This window comes from Sycon ciliatum, chromosome 12 (genome assembly GCF_964019385.1).
Source record: "Sycon ciliatum chromosome 12, ocSycCili1.1, whole genome shotgun sequence".
Taxonomy (NCBI): domain Eukaryota; kingdom Metazoa; phylum Porifera; class Calcarea; order Leucosolenida; family Sycettidae; genus Sycon; species Sycon ciliatum.
Genome location: NC_088654.1, coordinates 20,035,259 through 20,041,258, shown reverse-complemented (window position 1 = coordinate 20,041,258; position 6,000 = coordinate 20,035,259).

Sequence of the window (6,000 nt, the reverse complement as noted above, 5' to 3'; positions counted from 1 at the left end):
ATCACATGGCTGTGGTGACTAGTGTATATCTGGGAGAATTTTTCCTCGACTGATACCTGGATACGGAGTGCAGGTGGATCGATTATGAGAAATGCGAACATGTGAAGTAAGTAATTACCGGTACTTGTGTCGAAGAAATGTGCAATAAAATAAAATTTACTTTACACTCAAACATACACTGTAGATGTACATGTAACATCATGATAATAATTCCATCTTCATTGTCCCACAACTGGTACACCATACGCACCGAATACATGCACACACTCTCATGCGTGGCCGAGTCGGCCAGATGAACAGACCATGCATTTGGACGAGGTGTCCGTAATGTCATTGGAACGCTGTACTTTATGACTTTATTCCAAAAGAGTATGTCTTGCCCCTGAAGAATGGAGTTGTGTCTGTGCTCAGTGGGTATCGGGCTATGACGCAACACTGCAATCAGCGCTGCAATTAAAAGAGCACTGCATGGATTATTTTGACTAACTTCCTTTGTGTTTACTTGGTTGAGCCCGTGGTTTCATTTCTGTGTTCTGTCATGATTGGCCTCTGGAAATATTCAGAGTGGATGTCATTTTGCCATATGTGTGTGTCTTGTGCGACAGGTTCAAGGCTAGATGCACTTCACATTCGGCGTGCGATCTCAGCGTCTGGGACCTGATGAAGTCTTGGTTGGATGATTATTCAAGCCTGATACTACTCGACACACCAATGTACATGTCAATGTATTTTTTTCAGAGCTGCACTATTTACGTGTTGATGCTTACTTCGGTGTTAGCGTGTTTCCCCCGGATTGTTTCTATCATCATTATCGTGTGTTCTTGGGCTGAGCGAGCACATGCACAAGTGTGCAGCTATAACCCTGTGTATCTTTGGTTACACTTTGTTCTGCAATGCATGTACTTTGTAACAGTATGTGCTTGCACTGCTTTGTCTGGCTTGCGTATTTCAGGACTATTCAGTGCATTAGACCCAGGTTTGTTTGGTTGCCGGATGATCTCTTGTTGCGTCGCTCTGTATTTGTATTCATCAATTTTTGGGCTTGAGAATTGAGCTGTTGTGTGGTTCCCAATATGAAAACATCATGCTGGTGCTCTGTGTTTCGATTATCGACTGTCGGAGCAGTCATGCATTTATTAGCAGAACGGTCAATACTGTAGTCTTCAAAAAGTTTCACGTGTTTGTCTTTTTTGTGTTTTCGCCGGGGGTATTAGCGGTGACGCTGCACACAGAACGGCAGTGTTGCATCACTGGACGACCCTGCCTCCGCATCTGACTTAATTTCCTCAGGATCTGGTGCAGTTACACCAGACAGCCACTTCCTGTAAACACGCAAACAGCAAAAGAAGAGATCCTGCAAATCAGGAAAAACCATTGTGGAAAATATAGAGTAGATCATACAACATTCAATAATCTGGAGTAATTACAGTGAGACAAACACTTCAAACAGTGCTCTCTCTCTGTCTCCATCCTTCCAAAAATACCCTATGACAATTCCCTAGAATTATTTTATTTTATATTCTTAGGACATCATTCTGAACATAATAAATTCTTCCATGGGTCTTCAATCACCAGATCACCACGGAGGGCGAAAATATATCTACATGTAAGTCATGCAGTTTACGGGAGGTGCGAGCTGTCATGGATATAGAGGCTGATATTGTGCCAGCGTGAGGGCAGAGACAGAAAGAAGACACTGATTTCTTGAACAACTCACCTATTATAATCGAATCCACAAGGAGCGCTCATACTTTGATCCATCAGGACGCGAAACATCTTCAAAGCACTCTCAAACACGGAGTTTTACTGTGGGCAGCCAATATCACAGCCATCATGAAGGCACTCGACGACTACAGGAGTTTTGTAGAGGAAAGAACAAGGAGTAAAGAGCGACAACAATCGCTTGAAGAAAAAGCAAAGAAAAACTGCTGTCTCTCCAGTCATTTAGATGCTGTTGCCCTTGACATCTGGTTCCATCCAGAGGACGCGACTTTTGTTTGTCCCCAGTGCTCTCCGTTGCTATGCGTATCGAAGGAGCCGTGACGTCACACTTAACAGCCCCATTGCTGGGGAATGAGGAGATAACAAGGTCTAGGCATGAGAGAGGTGTTTGTCGGTGGATGCAAGTAGGGAACCTGACATGTTGGGTGGGGCCGTATGTGTGTAGAAGAGTTTGTGTAGTGTCCCTGCCCGACCAATACGGAAGTAGTACGGAACTAATACGGAGCTTTGGCTGATGTCCTCCGTATGTAAGCGTACGGCGTCTGCTTCATAAAAGCTGCTGCGCATTTCTTTTTAGATGAGATTTTGATAATAACGAGCTATTCAACCTCCAGGTGTGCACCGGAGAGAAAGTCAGTTATTTTGCCGCTTCTTCTTTCACTAATAATTATATTTCAGGTGTGTACCTGAAAGAAGTAGAATAAAACGAATTCTTGTTGATTTCACCGCGCCTACCACTCGGCTAACCATTACATTGGTGGCAGCGGTGTAGTTTAAAATATAACGACGTGATTCGACCCCAGACCCCCATGGCTCAACCCGCTGCAGCTCCGTGCGACGAATCAAGATGAGAATCATGTTTCTTGCTTTCCTGGGCCTGGCCATGCTTATTAGCTTTCTGCACAGTCAGGGTGCTAGCGCGGATCACCCTTCCCTCCACATGGCATCCACTGGAGACTCCGATGGCGATTCCAAGCGACCCGCTACCTACATGTATACTACCGGTGGTGATGGCGAAGCTGATGAGGACGACAACAGGCAGGCTACTGCCCAAGACAAGGAGGGTATTCCCCAAGACCAGCAGCGTTTGATTTTCGCCGGCACGCAGTCGGAAGCAGGAGCCCACTCTTCACTTGGTACTTCGCCTCCGTGGTGGGATGCAGATTTTCGTCAACACTCTTCCTGGCTAGACCATCACTCTTTACGTCGCGCAAAGCGATGCTATCGACAATGTGAAGACCACGATTCAAGACGAGGAGGGAGGTCATTTGTCTGACGCCGAGCTAGCCGCTCTGAGTGACCGGCTCAACCAAGATGAAGATAAAACCTGGCTTGCCCTCCGCCGTAGCTCCAGCCGCCGCCGTGGTTACTAACGCTGATTCTAGGTATGGCATTTTCTTTCCTCTCTTCCTTCAGTCTCCCTGTTCTTTTCAGTCCTCCTTTATGCGAGTGTGTGAATCCAGTTTAGTTTGGTAGGCGTCTGATCATGGTGAGCCACGGTTTACCCAGCTAACGTGGGACAATGTGTGTGACAACGCCCCTTATAGTTATAGTGTATTCAGTTCGGTTTTTGAACTGCGATGTTCCTGGCGGGTTGTGCCAGCGTTGTGCAGCAAGAGTGCTGTAGTTTTTCAGGTCCTATTTGGAGGACAGTTCTTTCCCCTTTTGACCCCGAGAGATCGTGTGAACCTGGTGTGCTACTACTTTATGATTTGTTTTCAGTTCATTTCTTCTGTCCACTCTAAACGTTATCATTTCCGATATAATTTGCCATCTTCCGGTTGACGCTGTGTTCGTAACTCTTAATAATAATAATAATAATAATTCGCGGGATTCGCGTTGGCATCGCTTGAATGTTCAGAAACACACAAACTAGCCTTCGCTTCCGCAGGCCACCACTATGCCTATGCCTTGCACACCTTAGTGGCGAATGCAGACCTCACAAGTGAGTCAGGGGAGAGTAGGTGAGTCTCTCAACCAATCATAACCCTGTAAACTGCATCCTTGTTACCCTCACTCCGAGCTGTGAGTACCCAGTTGACCGTGGGTGTCGGCGCAGTTCACCACGCATAAAAAGTCTTTACTCACGTAAAAAGTCAACTCTTCACTAATTGTTTTTGAAAATCACGAGGGCGTGATAATCTGTAGGAAGGGAGGGTGTAGTATCCCTGCCCGACCAATACGGAAGTAGTACGGAACTAATGCGGAGCTTTGGCTGATGTATAGTTAGTGTATCTCCGTATGTAAGCGTACGGCGTCTGCTTCATAAAAGCTGCTGCGCATTTCTTTTTAGATGAGATTTTGATAATAACGAGCTATTCAACCTCCAGGTGTGCACCGGAGAGAAAGTCAGTTATTTTGCCGCTTCTTCTTTCACTAATAATTATATTTCAGGTGTGTACCTGAAAGAAGTAGAATAAAACGAATTCTTGTTGATTTCACCGCGCCTACCACTCGGCTAACCATTACATTGGTGGCAGCGGTGTAGTTTAAAATATAACGACGTGATTCGACCCCAGACCCCCATGGCTCAACCCGCTGCAGCTCCGTGCGACGAATCAAGATGAGAATCATGTTTCTTGCTTTCCTGGGCCTGGCCATGCTTATTAGCTTTCTGCACAGTCAGGGTGCTAGCGCGGATCACCCTTCCCTCCACATGGCATCCACTGGAGACTCCGATGGCGATTCCAAGCGACCCGCTACCTACATGTATACTACCGGTGGTGATGGCGAAGCTGATGAGGACGACAACAGGCAGGCTACTGCCCAAGACAAGGAGGGTATTCCCCAAGACCAGCAGCGTTTGATTTTCGCCGGCACGCAGTCGGAAGCAGGAGCCCACTCTTCACTTGGTACTTCGCCTCCGTGGTGGGATGCAGATTTTCGTCAACACTCTTCCTGGCTAGACCATCACTCTTTACGTCGCGCAAAGCGATGCTATCGACAATGTGAAGACCACGATTCAAGACGAGGAGGGAGGTCATTTGTCTGACGCCGAGCTAGCCGCTCTGAGTGACCGGCTCAACCAAGATGAAGATAAAACCTGGCTTGCCCTCCGCCGTAGCTCCAGCCGCCGCCGTGGTTACTAACGCTGATTCTAGGTATGGCATTTTCTTTCCTCTCTTCCTTCAGTCTCCCTGTTCTTTTCAGTCCTCCTTTATGCGAGTGTGTGAATCCAGTTTAGTTTGGTAGGCGTCTGATCATGGTGAGCCACGGTTTACCCAGCTAACGTGGGACAATGTGTGTGACAACGCCCCTTATAGTTATAGTGTATTCAGTTCGGTTTTTGAACTGCGATGTTCCTGGCGGGTTGTGCCAGCGTTGTGCAGCAAGAGTGCTGTAGTTTTTCAGGTCCTATTTGGAGGACAGTTCTTTCCCCTTTTGACCCCGAGAGATCGTGTGAACCTGGTGTGCTACTACTTTATGATTTGTTTTCAGTTCATTTCTTCTGTCCACTCTAAACGTTATCATTTCCGATATAATTTGCCATCTTCCGGTTGACGCTGTGTTCGTAACTCTTAATAATAATAATAATAATAATTCGCGGGATTCGCGTTGGCATCGCTTGAATGTTCAGAAACACACAAACTAGCCTTCGCTTCCGCAGGCCACCACTATGCCTATGCCTTGCACACCTTAGTGGCGAATGCAGACCTCACAAGTGAGTCAGGGGAGAGTAGGTGAGTCTCTCAACCAATCATAACCCTGTAAACTGCATCCTTGTTACCCTCACTCCGAGCTGTGAGTACCCAGTTGACCGTGGGTGTCGGCGCAGTTCACCACGCATAAAAAGTCTTTACTCACGTAAAAAGTCAACTCTTCACTAATTGTTTTTGAAAATCACGAGGGCGTGATAATCTGTAGGAAGGGAGGGTGTAGTATCCCTGCCCGACCAATACGGAAGTAGTACGGAACTAATGCGGAGCTTTGGCTGATGTATAGTTAGTGTATCTCCGTATGTAAGCGTACGGCGTCTGCTTCATAAAAGCTGCTGCGCATTTCTGTTTAGATGAGATTTTGATAATAACGAGCTATTCAACCTCCAGGTGTGCACCGGAGAGAAAGTCAGTTATTTTGCCGCTTCTTCTTTCACTAATAATTATATTTCAGGTGTGTACCTGAAAGAAGTAGAATAAAACGAATTCTTGTTGATTTCACCGCGCCTACCACTCGGCTACCCATTACATTTGTATGTCGTCCCCAAGGCGATCTGTTCTGTCTGTGGTGAGCCACGCACTGTTCTTGGCATTGAAGCTTCCAAGAGTAGGAGATGGTCAC